Raw genomic sequence first — 16,329 nt, 5'->3', positions numbered from 1 at the left:
TCACTGTTGTCCAACCTCCCCAGGTATCTACCATGTCCCATTCTTTGGCATATCTTGAAGAGTGGAGGCACTTTTCACTCCAGTGGTTTTTACCTTCATTTAGATTTAAGAGCCTTTGTGCATTATCTTGCATAAGGCTAAAAGTGTGCAATAAAATTACTATGATAACTTCCTGTTCAACACATGCAAAAAGCTCCAGCTTTATCCTTTTCAGAAAAGGATGAATTACCTCAACTTAACCACTTTTAAATTTCCATATTCACAATCCATTTACTAATTGGTGGAATAAATCAGGTTGAATATTACAAAGGGAGATAATTCTAGATTGGCAAACATTGTTATTTATTCTTGCCATTTATGTCCTGTTACCACTAAATACTGTACTTCTGTATTTCAAGGTCTTGATTTTAACCTTTTAACAAAATCACTTTCTGTCCTCTGCATTGTGACAGCTCCTTTCAACCTGCAAGAAATCAGTTGCCACTGAGAGAATCAAACTGGGACCCTACGAACACTTACCTACGAATAAGCTCCGCAGAACACAGTGGGACTTACTTCAGAGTAAACTTGCATATTATATATTATCTTCTTTTTAACAGCAGCTCTTGATACCTAATATTAAATCTGAGAGGGACTATTTCCAGTCCAAGACCCATAACATTGTGACCTATATTAAACCTTTCCTATTAATCAATCTGCAAAGATTAAGAATTACATATCCATTTATTTAATGGACTTACAGAATGCTTTCCAGACCCAAAGCAGTTTACAACATACCCAATAAAAATTGGCACAAGGGTACTTGAAGTGGGAGAGGCAGTTTTCATTGATGGTGGGACACTAGCTGTCATTTTAAATCAAAATGGTGGTCAGAAATGTGATTTTTGAATATCTTTTTGTCATGATGGATCCAAACTGCTGGTTGCAAACTTGGCATAAGAGTTCCTGAGGTGGAGGCAGTGGTTTTTGTCAAGGTTGGGATACTGGCCACCATTTTGAATTAAGATGGCAGACCAAAACATGACTTTGGTATTACTTCCCCTCAATTTTTGGTGTGACAGTTCAAACCTGAGCCAATTTGGATGCCTCTGGAGATAGTATTACCCAATCTGCCATGAGGGTTCCCAATGGAGGAGGCAGCTTTCATCTATAGTTGGACACCAGTCACCATGTTGAATCAAGATGGCAGAACAGATAAACCATAAATAAACATTAGCACACACACAAATTGAATTGGGTCTGGGTCAGCTGTTTCCTGTGGGTTGTGTGTGTGTGTACACAGCCCCAAAACTCACAAATTACACGATCTATATGAAAATCACACTGGTTTTGTTTGTTTGTTTGTTTGAATTCCTGGGCTGCACTGTCCACTCCCTGCTAGTAAAAAATTATTTGAGTCAGATCACAATATTTTCTACAGCCCAAGTGATATTCACCCATGAGATATGTCTTAAAGGGCCATTTTAAAGTACTGAGGGACTGGAGTTTCCTCGATCTCACTCAGGTTCACATTTCACAGCTGTGAGGCCACTACCAAAATATACATTTGTTGGAGAGAAGTACCGGTATGTTGTGGCAGGGAGGGTTTATATAGTAGCAGAGGCCTCTTCTTTAAGGTCTATATACTTTAAGGCAGGAACACTGCTTTAAGGAGGCCTGTAAATTGCATTTCTGATACCTCTGCTACTATGGGGCTTCCTTTTGAGGAAACTGGTAGGTGAAGCAGCAATGGTTCCATCTTGAAGGATTAGGTGGTTGCATAGTCAGGAACGACGATTGCTTTCAGGCAGCAGGGGGGAAACAGAATTCCCAATGTTTTGCAGCTCAGTTCTTTGCAACACTGATGGAGATCTCATATTTAAGTCCTGGGTACCCTAGCCTGGACACTCATGCAGACAGGATTGCCCAATGCTGCCAAAAAGCCACATAAATGGAGCTCCTAGCAATTCTTTTCCTACCAGTCCTCCTGTTTGTAAGGGGAACTTTTGAGAAAGGGTGGACTAATGGGCATTTCCTATGGGTGTATCAATATCATATACCAGTGTTTTTCAAACTTGGTGCCCGGCTGTTGTTGGACTACAACTCTCATCATACCTAGCTAGCACGAACAGTGGTCAGAGATGATGGGGGTTGTAGTCTAACAACAGCTGGACACCCAAGTTTGAAAAACACCGTCATAGACTTTTGAAAAGAATATAGTTTTTCTGAGTGTTCTCTAATTGCTACAAAAAAACCCCACTAAGTCCAAATAAATAACAAGCAAATCCACCAGCAGCTTGTTTTTTAATGTATTATTTGATGCTTGCTGGCAAACTTTCAAGGTAAACGCAACAGCTGCACATAGGCAGGCATATCCAAGGTACTAGGAAGCTACTAAATCAATTACTCTACCTTGCAGAACCCACTATCAGATGTTGAAACACCATCAATTAACTTTGTCACATAATACAGTCCCCCACACATCATCCATGAGCAATACTTACAGACTGCAACACTTATATTTTTATTCATGTCAACAGAAAACGCTTGCTTGCTAGATGAACAAATATCAAGTTCCTGAACATTAGCAGTTTTACTATATAAAGTAGCACCATTGAAGGCTAATGATATTTGCTAACCATTTAAAACTGTGTAGGTGCACTAGTAATGCATTATCTTCCCTGACTTCTGTGGGACATGAAGTCCAATACAAGAGACAGGCCAGAGTAGTAATGCAACCAGGGAGTTGCTGCATGACAATGAACCGCCTGTTCCCAATCCTGGCAATTGGGGCAGAGCCTGCTGGCTGAAGGCTGTGTTGCGGCCAAGCTGCAATCTCTCTCTTCCTTTCTCTCATGGGTGCTGGGACCCACAATGCCAACATTATGCTCAGCTATCCCAGCGCAGCAGTTCAAAAGAGCATGAACCATAGATCAAATTAAGTGCAAATACCCCAGCTGAAATGGCTTGTAGATAATCATGTCCTGAGGCTTTAGGCAGCTTTTTTAGTACTCCTGCGAACTAATACCATGTAAGTAGATATATCCTGAAGATCCAAGTAATTTCACCTAATTGTCTGTTCTCATTCCAGGAGCATGTTAGCTTGAATGCCATTAGGCTGCGTTACATATGAACTTTAAGGCATATGACATATGGCGGTGAGCAGGTGGTATTGTGGAAGAGGTATTAACTATGTATATATGAAATCACAACAGGAATAAATATTTAATTTCATGTGCTGGAAAGCAAAGTAAGGTCTTTCATGACAGTGGACTCTAATGCATATGTAAATTAATTAGAATTCCTGACATTCATTGCACCAATTATTATTTCATAAAGCAATGCAATCATTTTAAACCAATATTGACTCCCTTCCCTCCCCAACCCCCAAAAGATGAAACTGTAGCTTTGAAAATGTAGCTGAGAACTGGGAAAGCTTTCACCCAGACAGAACGAGAATATTTTCAAAGTGAATTAAAAAGTGCAGATGTTAATAGCCCTAGTTTATATTAACCATATTTGAATGAATCTAAAGGCACAAGAGTGCCAGAAATCCAACAAATCTGCTCCAGGAATGGAGGCAGTATCATGACATGAGGATTATGTAGATAGTTAACTGAATTGGATGCTATCTTACTAAGACCTCTTTTTTAACATGGATATAAAATCACATTAGAAAGTTCACCTTTAAATATGGTGCTTCCCATGAATTTCCTAAGTACACACAGATTAATTCCCCAGTTCTATTGTTGCTGTTTCTTGGGCCTGTTGGCATCAAAGGCAATAAACCAATTGGCTAGCTGTTAGACATACAAGAACCTTTCTCGTGAATTTAAATCTAACCAGCATTACAATGAAAACCAGCATAGATTTTGAGTTTAAACCAATATGATGGCCATGGTCAAATGCACTGCTTAAGGATCATTTACAAGATGCTGTCATGACAAACTGAAAAGAGTGTGCATGCACATATGCGCGTGCACACGCACACGCACACACACACATTTCCTAAATGGGGATATTCCAGCAGCATGCTGCAGCATTTTTGTAAAACTTAAAGAAACAAAACCCTACATTTATATCCTGCCTTTCCCTTATGGAGCTCAAGAAAGCACCATATATACTTGAGTATAAGCCTAGTTTTTCAGCACATTTTTTGTGCTGAAAAAGCTGCCCTCGGCTTATACTCGAGTGAGGCGGGTGGTGGGGGTGGCGAGAAAGGAGCCCTTTCTCTCCTCTCGTGACGCCACTCACTCTCCCCAGTCAACCATTCCTTAAGAAGTGTACAAGAACGGCGGTTCTTTACTCTCCCCAGGAAGCTTGTTCCATTCCTGAACTGCTCGCATAAATGCAAAGTTGGCAAAGGAAGAAGAGGAAGGAGCAGCCCAAAGGGTTGCTTTCGGGCTGCTCGTTCCTCCTCCTCCTCCACAGCAGCAAAGGTGAACCGGCTTATACTCGAGTCAATAAGCTTTCCCAGGTTTTTGTAGGAAAATTAGGTGCCTCGGTTTATATTCAGGTCGGCTTATACTCGGGTATATACGGTATACATGGTTACCCACCCTCCATTTTATCCTCACAGCAACCCTGTGAAGTAGTTGGGCTAACAGAAAGAGACTGGCCCAAGGTACACTTAGTGACCTCCATGGCCATGAGTGGAGATTTGAACCATGGCCTCCCAGGTTCTATTCCAAGCCTCTAACCTCACCACCACATTGGCTTGCTTGGCTTGAGTGTTTATTTTTTCTCCATTGTGGTTCTTCTAATCTTAAAAGCAGACTGCAATACAATAAGCCTGCAATTTACGGGATTATATTCCGGGGATGGCACCTAAAGCCAAAATCACATATAGTTAAAACACATTGGGTGCAATGGTGGGTGGGATTGCCATTTTTTCCCCCTGGATGCCTGCCCACTTTATATCCCCTTTTTAATTATTATTATGATTTAATTGCCCAAGCACACAAAGCTGAATGCACACAAGTTAAAGGTAAAGGTAAAGGGACCCCTGACCATTAGGTCCAGTCGCGAACGACTCTGTGGTTGTGGTGCTCACCTCACTTTACTGGCCGAGGGAGCAGGCGTACAGCTTCTGGGTCATGTGGCCAGCATAACTAAGCTGATTCTGGCAAACCAGAGCAGTGCACGGAAATGCCATTTACCTTCCCACTGGAGCAATACCTATTTATCTACCTGCACTTTGACATGCTTTCAAACTGCTAGGTTGGCAGGAACTGGGACCAAGCAAAGGGAGCTCACCCCGTCACGGGGATTCGAACCGCTGACCTTATGATCGGCAAGCCCTAGGCTCTGTGGTTTAGACCACAGCGCCACCCGCGTCCTTTTTGCACACAAGTTAAATGTGTACAAATTGTGTGTGTTCTGCATTTAACTGCTTGATCAGGTAGATTAATGAATTACAGTGGTACCTTGGTTTACGAACTTAATCCGTTCCAGAAGTCCATTCTTAAACCAAAGCATTCTTAAACCAAGGCGTGCTTTCCCATAGCATTGGGGGACTCAATTTACAAATGGAACACACTCAACATGAAGTGAAACATGTTCTTATTCCAGGGCAAAGTTCACAAACCAAAACACCTACTTCCAGGTTTGCAGCGTTCTTAATCCAAATTGTTCATAAACTAAGCTGTTCTTAAACCAAGGTACAAACCTTTTGATTGACTAAAAAATATTGCACCCTAGTGGTAACACCTGAGAGATATTTCATTAAAACCCAATGGGGTATTGCCACCTTAATGTTGAAATAACAAAAGGAACAAGACCTAGGTTCAAGAAATAGTCGGTGAAAGGGCTGGAGACTAATTTGTGTATGTTAGTTTTTACAGAAATACTAAGCTTAGGCTTAGTATTGAAAGCATCTTGAAGGCATAAAACTTCCATCTAGAATGCTTATTAGTATTACTACCCAAGCAACACTTTCACAGCCCATTCTAGGATTTTACGTTCCCTTCAGGGAATTAAACAGGGTTGCCCTACCATGTTAACACCTATCAGAACAGGTCCCTCTCTCCCAAACAAACTGATGATGATGATGAACATTTGAAAAGGATCAGTTAAATATTCTAATTATTATTCAGGAATAGGGATGGGTGAAAATTCCAATATTGGTTTTTCTAAGTTTTTCATTTTCCCAAAGTTCCATTCTGTACATTTCTACATCGGTTTGCATTAAAAACAAGTCCTCATGAAAATGTAAGCATTTTTGTGCAACTTTCTCCTATTATACACATTTTTTATATGCAGTTTTGCCTACCATACACATTTCTGCAAAGCAATAATCCCTAACATACTATATTTTTGTGCATTATTTTCACTAATATATGCATTTGCATGCACACTTTGCCACAGTACATTCATTTTTGTGTACACATTACTTGGCTGGAGAACTGCATTGCAACATTTGGAGAAGTACAATAAACATTTCGGTTCACATATTACATATTACTACGGAAATATCAATTTGGCAAGTTTAAATGCAAACTGAATCAAGTATCTCCCTCATCCCTATACAGGACTATTTATCCCTATAAATATTGTTATTTAATATCAGGATTTATTGGGTTCTACCTTGAATTTCTACTGAAGGAGTAACAGTCAAACATGGAATATGACTTTGCTAATGACTGAAGACTAGGACATTTCATCTTATTTTTATAGAATCGGAAACAAGCTAGTGGGAACCTGGAAAACAGAAATTTCCTAGTAACAGAGACCAATAGCATGGCTGATCTTCAGTGAGTGTTCCAGAATCACACAGCATCTCATAATGTCAGGCACGAGGTTAGCAAAATTAGGGAGTCAAGTCACACAAAAGGAGACACAGTACTCCTCCTTCACGGATGAGAAGAAGAATGAGGGTCAGGACCTTCCAACAGCACAAGAAAAGAATCAGTTCATTGAATGCAAAGTAGGTACAGATTTTCTACCTCCCAAAGGTCATATGATAAATAGAACAACTTCACAGTCACAAGTTGCCAATGATAAACAGTGCCCAGTTAATGAACACTGTTATGGACTTGCCTTTACTTTGGCTCAGTGGATTTGTAGTCTAGGAGAGTGTATTTCAAAACTTCTATTAGATGGATCATTGTTCTGTGACGTTTTGTTCATGGCTCTCTTCATTTGTGCTCATCCATTCCTGCATGTATGCATGGAAGCAAATGACTTCTCTCACAGCAATGACTGCCCTGAATAGGTTTCCCCTTTCCACAATGAAGTTCCACTAAATCCTTTTCCCCCCTAGCCAGCCAAAAAGTTTGCTTTTTGCTTTACACAGTCAACATCTATAAAGCATGGCTAGAATTAATGTTCTTTAAATGTCATTTTGGCTATACCAAAGAGAGAACCTCTTTGAGTACTGGAATCTAGACCCTGTTGGGGGAATTCTGCCACTGGTGGCTTTTACTGCCACTGAAGCATTGTGACCTGGTAACCATAAGGATGCGGGTGGCGCTGTGGTCTAAACCACTGAGCCTTGGGCTTGCCGATTGGAAGGTTGGTGGTTCGAATCCCCACGACAGGGTGAGCTCCCGTTGCTTGGTCCCAGCTCCTGCCAACCTAGCAGTTCGAAAGCATGTCAAAGTGCAAGTAGATAAATAGGTACCACTCCGGCGGGAAGGTAAACGGCGTTTCTGTGCACTGCTCTGGTTCACCAGAAGCGGCTTAGTTATGCTGGCCACATGACCTGGAAGCTGTCTGTGGACAAACACCAGCTCCCTCAGCCAATAAAGTGAGATGAGCGCTGCAACCCCAGAGGCGTCCGCAACTGGACTTAACGGTCAGGGGTCCTTTACCTTTAACCATAAAGAAAAGAAAGAGAACCTCCAGCCTATGGGGTCTTCCCATTCACCCCACACACTTCCATTCTCAACTGTTTTTAAGCCTAATGGTTAATGCTGTGATTTAGGGGAGGGGCAGTTTCAGCTGGGACAATAAGATTTAGCCTTCCTCTCCTGTAGGTTGTAATCTTCACCACCACCCCTCCAACCCATGAAGCAATTAGGCATTTGAAAGCAGCTTGCATTGCTGCCAATGCGTTTGTGGGGTAGTGGTAGCTGTAGGGGAAAGTGAGAAAGAAAAGGAAGAGATAGTATGAGGAAAGAGTGTGTGTATGTGTGAAATAAGGAAGATGAGAGAATGAAATGAAGGTGGGTGACAGAATAGCTATATATGGAGGGGCCTCCAGGCCCCACCCACATTGACACTGGTCTTGTCCACTGTCGGCATGCTGGCCGCAACAGATTTCTCCCAAAGGAGTCTGGCCTTTGGAAGAAAACAAAGGTTTTCCACCCCTGCCCTAAGGGAACAATGAGTATGTACTGCTGAAATTTCCCATGTTGATATAAACCAACCAGTCAATTCTTTGGTTTGAGGCTTCTGGTTTATTATAAAATAATCCATGGCTTCTCATATTTCATTATTGACTCAATCTAAGTGGGTGAAAAGGTGTAAGGTTTTCAAAGAAAGCTTTAGTCAGAGATGGTACCTCATTACACATTCAGAAGAGAAATGAGAAATGTCAGGCTTCATGTTCTGCCTGCGCCAGTAATGGAGCTCTCCCTCGACATCGTGGGGAGTTACAGATGGAGATAAACAAAGAATGGTGGGGAAAACCCATTCTTTGAATTCCTCTCTAGGTGTGAGAGGAACTGGCTTTCACTCGCAGATTGCCCTGCAGTCTGGCACTTGCTTCCCTATGGAATGCGAGGGCAGGCAAAGGCACTGGGTGCATGGAGCACTCCGACTGCCGCAACCACTCTCCCCAATCTGTTTCTGGAAGCAGAGGATATCCTGCTAATTGGGCTTTAATTGAAGTAAAGTACAGGTGCGTGCTAGAGGCGATGGGAAGACAAACTGTGGAACATCTCGGCTACAAGGATTTAAAGGTTGGAATTGAGGTAAGGTTTCATTCAGTGCCAGAGACAGTAGGGGGAGGGGAGCCTAGGGTTGCTTTTTCAAAGTTTTTGTTCTACATTTCTGATTTGGCAACCCTCCTCAGAATGCAAGGTTAAAATAAAACATAATATAAAAGTGAGGGTGGAAGAAACTGGATTAATAATATGAAATTTAACATCAAACTGGAACTGCGTATGTGAGAGGAACCGAATGGAGAGAGAGAGAGAGAAAGGGGGTTAAGTTTCACCCTTTGAAAGTACTATGTTGGAATATAGAATGAAACCATCCCCACTCTCCATTATTTTCAAAAGAATTTGAAGGAGACTGAGACAATTTGGAATGTGATCTAATTGGAAAGATAACTGATTATAAATTTTCAGCTGAAAAGAGGAAAAGAGTCTGTCAGCTACAAGGTCAGAGGTTTTTCTATTAATTGGCAGTTTGGAATCAGACTGCTCTTCCTAGGCTGAAAAAAAAATGACGAGGACAGTTTATTTGTTGGAACAGAGGGGTCTCTAACAAGCTCTTGAGTCACGGAACGAAGCGACACAGAGGCTTTTTGGAAAACTGTGGGACAACTGCTTCCCCCGAGTCATGATGGGAAATATCAACAGTTGAAAGAATGAAAGACACAGCACCATATATGGTTGGGACAACATCATGGGGAGGGGGGAAACGACCACACACAGGAAAGAACAATGATTACAGACTAAGTAATGTATTTTTCGCTTCATAAGACACACCTGACCATAATACGTACCTAGTTTTTAGAGGAGGAAAACAAGGGGAAAAAATATTCTGAATCAAATTTTGTACTAAACTATTTAAGAAACTACTGGTATATCAGAATAATATTTCAACCATGTAAAGTGAACAGCAGTCAACAGTGGCATTAAGAACCATCATCACTGTTACTAACAAATGAAGAGAGACTTTAAGGTTCGAGTACTCTTCTAGTCTTCTGTGAACCCCAAAAACTCATCAGTGCTAGAGTAATAATTTATGAAGCTCAGTTGCTCACAATCACTGACATCACTTTCTTCATATAAGTGACCATCTTCGTTTCCATCCAAAGCCTTGCTAATGCCACATTTTTTGAATGACTGTACAACGATTTCCTCCTTCACCGAGTGCCATGATGTTTTCACCCATTCACAAACTTGAGTGATAGTGGGCCTCTTCATTCGTCCAGTAGGTGTCAGATCATGGTTACCAGCAGCCATCCATCTGTTCTACTCCTCTCGCATAAAGACCTTAAATGGCTTGTTGATGGAAACGTCAAGAGGTTGCAACTGGCTGGTAAGACCTCCAGGAATTACAGCTAGATGAGTCTTCACTTCTTTAAAGCACTTTTTTTGTAGTTTCGCTAATATGTGCTCTAAACTTGTCAAGTACTAATAAGGCAGGTTTTTTCAAAAGCCCTCCAGGACGTTTGGACCACACTTTTTCAACCCATACTCTCATTCCATTTTCGTCCATCCATCCTTTCTCATGAACATATACAACAACTCCTCTTGGAATCACTTCTTTTGGAAATGTTTTCCTTTTGAAAATTAACATGGGTGGCAATTTGGTGCCGTCTGCACAGCAAGACAACACAACCGTGTAATGGGTTTTCTTATATCCGGAGGTTTTCCCGGCGATAGTTTTGGCACCTTTCAGATCAACAGTCCTATTAGATGGCATATCAAAGGTTAGCGGGACTTCATCCATATTCCCAGTCTGGCCAATTTCAAACCCATTTGTCTTCCTAGCATCAATTACAAATTTATGAAAAGACAGAATCTTAGATTCATATTCTTCTGGCATTTTTTGTGCAATTCTAGTTTTGGTGCGCATAGCAAGGCCACATCGCTTCATAAATCTGTAGCACCACAATGGTGATCCAGTAAAATTGTGAATGCCTTTCTCTACAGCAATGTGTTTGGCTTCATATATTATCATTTTTGTAGAGACTGAGAAGCCATTATTCCAGTGATTTGTGATCCATTCTTTCATGGCCATGTCCAACTGTGGCCACTTTGCAGCATTTCCATGAAAAGTGTGCTTAATTTTATCTGCTTTTTGCAGCTGATTCTCCTATTTCCTCCACTCTCTTACCATTTTTTCAGTTGGAGGTGGCTCAAAATGTCTCTCCACTGCTCTGTTTCCAAGCTCCTTAGCATATTTTACTACCTCTAGTTTAAAAGGAATCATATGTGAGTCTTTTCTGCTTTATCATCCTTGTATGTAGAATGTAGAATCCCTCCGCCCATGCGAGCGTCGTCCCAAGGGGGTGGCGCAAGCACGCGCGTCCATCCCGCTGGGGCGGAGGGATTACACGGTTCCCGCTGTGCTTGCTTTACACCCATGTAAGCGACTCCTTTCCCACTTTGCTGCTTTAAAGCGAGCCGCGGAGGAGGGATGGATGGGAGCCATTGCTCCTGTCCATCCCTCCTCCGCGCAGCATTCACTTCATAAAATGTACAGACATTTCCCCTTACTTTTAAGGAAGAAAAGGTGCGTCTTATGGAGCAAAAAATACGGTACCTCACCTGAAACTTACTTAATATATTAACATGAATTGAAAACATAAGATTGTAGCCATTGTATAAGGGATTATTATCTTGAAGGGAAAGTAACTGAAATTATTAAAATTTTGAAATGCAGAAAGAAAGAAAAAGAGGGAGCCATCAAATCTAGCACATGAGGAGGCGACTTTAGCTAAATTGTATAATATGGTACATGAATAATTGAATTTAATAATTGTATTAATTAGATAAAATTGGCATTGTTATAATGAGACTGTTATTGGAACGATATTGGAAAATCACTAACAGTATTTATTTGAAAAGAGAGAGAGAAATGAGAAATGTCCACATTATGACAATATCTTCCTTCCCATATCCAGCTGTATTACCCATGCGGCCACCCCACATGAGTAATACAGCTTGATCTGGGAAGGAAGATCTTGTCATTTGTGAATATTTCTCACTTCTCTCTCTCTCTTTTTAAATAAATATTTAATATCACAAAAGAAATCTTCAGATTGGGAAAGAATGAAAACATAATTTATTAGTGACTCAGATATTTGTATGCAGAGAAAGGAATTATAAACACACCAATGGGATGTAGGGATCCCTCCCTCCCATCAATGATCTACAACTGAAACCATTACCAGAAATATTCTTTGCTCTCTTTCATTTTGTTTTGCTGTGAATAGCTGGATTTCAATTTATTTAAAGTCCGAATTTCCAGCTGATATAGGCTCTTCTATTGTAAAATCCATTTTTGTATTATTATTATTATTATTATTATTATTATTATTATTATTATTATTATTATATCAAAATAGATCTCCAGTGTATATTTTATTTTTCAGTTGATGCATCTCTCAACTTGAATCTCTCAGTTTTATTGCTCTTATAGTAGTGATTTTAATGAGTTTTCAATTTATCACGGTTTTGATATTAAGAAAACAAGCTGCCTTGGGCAACCAATGGGGTGGAAAGACAGGAAATAAGTGGTAACAAAAATAAATAAATAAATAAATAAATAAATAAATAAATAAATAAATGGTACTTCATGGAACTGTTAATGATGTGGCATCTTTTCCCATAACATGTTCAACGTATCCTCAATTGCCCTAATCCAGCAAACCTTAGCCTCAACAAAAGTCCTGTGTGTGCTGTTTCATGTACACATACCTGTGGGTTAACCAGCCACATATAACCAACCTGTTTAAGTCTAATTAATGCATGAAGGGGTTAAAACCATAGAGGAAGCTGTCCTGCCAGGCTTGAACCAACATGACCTACTATATCCCATGACATGGAGAGGGAGGGAGGCTCTGTCTTCAGTTCCATATGCTGATACTGGATAATGCTGTACATGGGAAAGCCACATACAATACACAGGATGTTAGAATGTGGGTGCTCATATAATCCAGGCAATGTGAACTCCATTAACACTGCACTATACAGATGAAGATAGGCTTTCCCATATTTCCTGAACTGAGGGTGGAAATGTATATCCTGTTCTGCTGATAGTTATCCACATAACCACAGCTGCAAGCAAACACTGTCCTGGTTGGCACATAACACTAAGCCATAGTTTGTTGAACAAACCACAAGATGATCAAACATGTTTCTCCAAATATTGGTTTGTTTTCTAGCTGCTCTTGCCTCCTGCCTTTGTAATTTGTTGAGTGTCTAGGATGGGGCAGCCAAACAAACTATGGTTAAGGAATGGTGGTGGGTTCACGTGTAACACTGAGTCATGGTTAAAACAAATCCATGTTTGTAAGCCAGCAACAAATCATGGCTTCAGACTATGGTTTGATGGCAGTGAAGAACCAGTTAAGACCCTAAGCAGGGTTCACACTTAACACTAAGCCATAGTTTAATAAACCACAGTTGAATAAACTATAGCTTATTATCATGTGCAAACCAGGCCATTAACTCAAACAATGACGAGAGTTCATGGTAGTAACAATTGTATATAAGGAATATGGAGAGAGTAGTCATTAAAGCAGCAGTGCTAAAAATGCCATATTTATTGCTCCCTCTTGCATAACCCATCAACATCCTAATAGTTTCCCAAGAGAAAATGTGCCCAGATAAAACTCCATGTAGCAAAAGTGTGGGGTTTTTTTTTTTACAACAGACTGGATCGCATGATATTTTCTGACAGCGTTCTTATTCTCAAAATAAGACACCAAATCACTGTGTCAATTATCTGAGCCCATAATTCTTCTTCAGCCTCAATGCTCCATCTTTGAAATGGGAATAATAGTGAATGAACAGTTATTGCAAAGTCAGATTAAAAACAGACATCTGCCAAAGCAAAACTAATTACCCTCCCAATCGAGACAGCAATAATGTTTATAACATTCCTAAAGAGGAATCATAAAATTATAAATCTACATTGCTTGCCAGGAATATAAACTATAGGGAATAATAATTTATTCACAGGGTTGCTGCAAGGATTAATGAAACAAAGTAGATAATGAAAGTGCTATTTAAAGAGGAGGGCATTTCAGTTATTCAGGAGAGTATGCAAGACAAGCTTCCACAAGAGAGACAAATTTTCTTTGTAAATATATGTATAAATATTATCCCATTCCACGCAAGTCCTTTGCTAAGGTGCAATAAAAGTACATACTTGCTATTTGTCATCCCCCACAGAACGAGGTGCATCTATAAATCCTCACATTTATATCATAAGAAGGCATGCTGTACCAGACAAAAAGCTCATCGATGGGAAGCTCACAACAAACAGAACATGAGCACAATAGCACTCTCCAGTTCATGATCCCCAGCAAATGATATTCAGATACATAATACTGGAATATATAGCCATTATGACCAGTAGGCCTTGATAGCCTTACCTTCCACAAACTTGTCTAATACCTTTTTTAAAGCCATCCAAGTACATGACCACCACAACCTCTTGTGAGAGCAAATTCCATAGATCAAGTTATGCTCTGAGTAAAAAAGTATTTCCTTTCGTCTTTCCAACGTTCAACTTCACTGGGCACCACTGGGCCTTGCAATGTGAGAAAAATGCCTCTCTGTCCACTTTCCTTACACCAGGCATGATTTTTATACACCTTTGGCATCTCCCTGCTTACTTGTCTTTTTTCTAAACCAGAAAGCCCCAAATGTTGCAACCTTTCCACCTAGGGGAGTTCCTCCAGTCCCTTGGTTGCCCTTCCTTTAAGGAGTACAGGACAGTGTAGATGGTTTATCTCCTTTTCTACTTTGATTGGGTTCTGAGATACTGGCAACCAAGGCAGCCACTGATCTTCATAGCAGCTGACCAAGCAACTCAGTTCTTCCCAATGCAAGTCTGTTAACTATAGCAGACGACATAAAGGTGTCCCTGCCTGATAGGCACAACATTTAGGCATCTTTTTGGTTTAATGAACTATGCAGAATGGTACTTTTAAGCACACTATCTAAATTACTGCATATGTAATTATATAGAGTGTGTTTGTTTCTGCTTTTTTCAGCTGGTTGGTGTGCTGCTGAAAGAAAGCATATAATCCTTGCTAATCAAGAGAGAATGAAATGTGGAATATTTCCAGTGGATCAAACAACACTTTAATGTCTTTTAGAGGGGATAGTGCAAACCCCTGTCACACACACCCTTGCATCAGAACAGTAATTAGCTTAACTACTTATATAGCAAATAGGATTTGCTATTTGCAAATGCGCAAAGCCATATGCTGCCATGCCAGTGCATCTGAATGGCTGGAGCATAGGTTCCTTAGCACAAGCTTATCTTTGCTTTCAAATTGCCCTTTCTAAGCACTTCCACAAATGAAGCTTTTTGCTTTCTCTATTTATTTGCCAACCACAATGATAATGGAAAATGGAGGAATAGAATAAATTGCTTCATGCTTTCTTTGACCTCAGATCTAGGATGCTTTTCTACTCTCTTACCAGCATGCTGCTAACCCGACCCCTTTTAAAGCAATACTGCTTAATAAGTGCACAGGCAGGGAAATGTATGTGGCAGTTTGCATGATTTAAATTCTGGCATCCTCTTCCTAAGTGTCTACAGTGGATGCAATGCAGCACTGTGATACTTCAGCCAGGAGGATGTAATATGCAGGGATGTGGCCCTGGAGGCAACAAGGTGGAGTACAAAGGAGTGAGCCAGCAGTAAATCACACAAAGTAAGTGGAGTTAACTCTTTATTAGGAAAAAACAAACAGGATCTGCACAGGAATGTTAAGCCTAATGAGCACAGCAATTCTTCTTAGGTAGGTCTTGCCCCCATGAGTGAAGCAGTTGTGGAGACTGAAGGTCCCTGCCTTCCCACAGCTGCCTAAACCCCCTCCTCTCCAGGATTTGCCCCAAGCAATCTGAGACTACACCTGTGTGACGCTAATTTCTTCTCCACCCTCCTCATGCCTCTCCTGGTTCTGGGAGACCGGGAGCGAGGGGAGCTTGTCACATCAGGAGAGGGAGACACCTATGCCTCTTCACCAATCTGACTCATCTCTGCCTCTTGGCCTCCCTCATCCCACTCACCTGCTTCAGCTTCTGATTCTGGGCTGCTCTCTGCCACAGACTCCCCCTGCTCACTGAGCCCCAACACCTCCACCCAGTCTTCTCCCTCTGACCACTCAATGTCATCCCACCACCAATCCCTTGGCTCTGAGCCTTTTTTCCTTGGGAGTTCCCCAGCTGGTTCCTCCCACCATTCCTCTGCATCCAGCCATCCTTGACAGCTAAGCAGTCAAATCCATTGGGCACACAACAGAATACACCTTGCACTATATTATTTTCAGTTGATTGAGAAAGGCCAATTTTTTCAGAAATCCATAGAGTAACCCAATTTTTTACTGACTGATTTCTCTGTGAATTAATTTAGTTTGCCTTGCATTGGCCTGCTAAGACCCCACTCCCTCATCATAGGTCACACAGAAAGACAAAGATTTATTGATTT

General features: G+C 40.9%; 1 protein-coding gene across 2 annotated transcripts in view; it reads right to left on the bottom strand.

Annotated features, from left to right (window-relative positions):
• The window catches only part of PPP2R2B (protein phosphatase 2 regulatory subunit Bbeta), a 241,500-nt gene that overhangs the window by 176,637 nt on the left and 48,534 nt on the right, over positions 1 to 16,329 (bottom strand). The gene's annotated exons all lie outside the window — the stretch shown is intronic.

The sequence above is a fragment of the Lacerta agilis genome, chromosome 2, assembly GCF_009819535.1.
Source record: "Lacerta agilis isolate rLacAgi1 chromosome 2, rLacAgi1.pri, whole genome shotgun sequence".
Classification (NCBI taxonomy): Eukaryota; Metazoa; Chordata; class Lepidosauria; order Squamata; family Lacertidae; genus Lacerta; species Lacerta agilis.
Note: the sequence above shows the minus strand (reverse complement) of the source record. Positions and strands in the feature narration are given on the sequence as shown.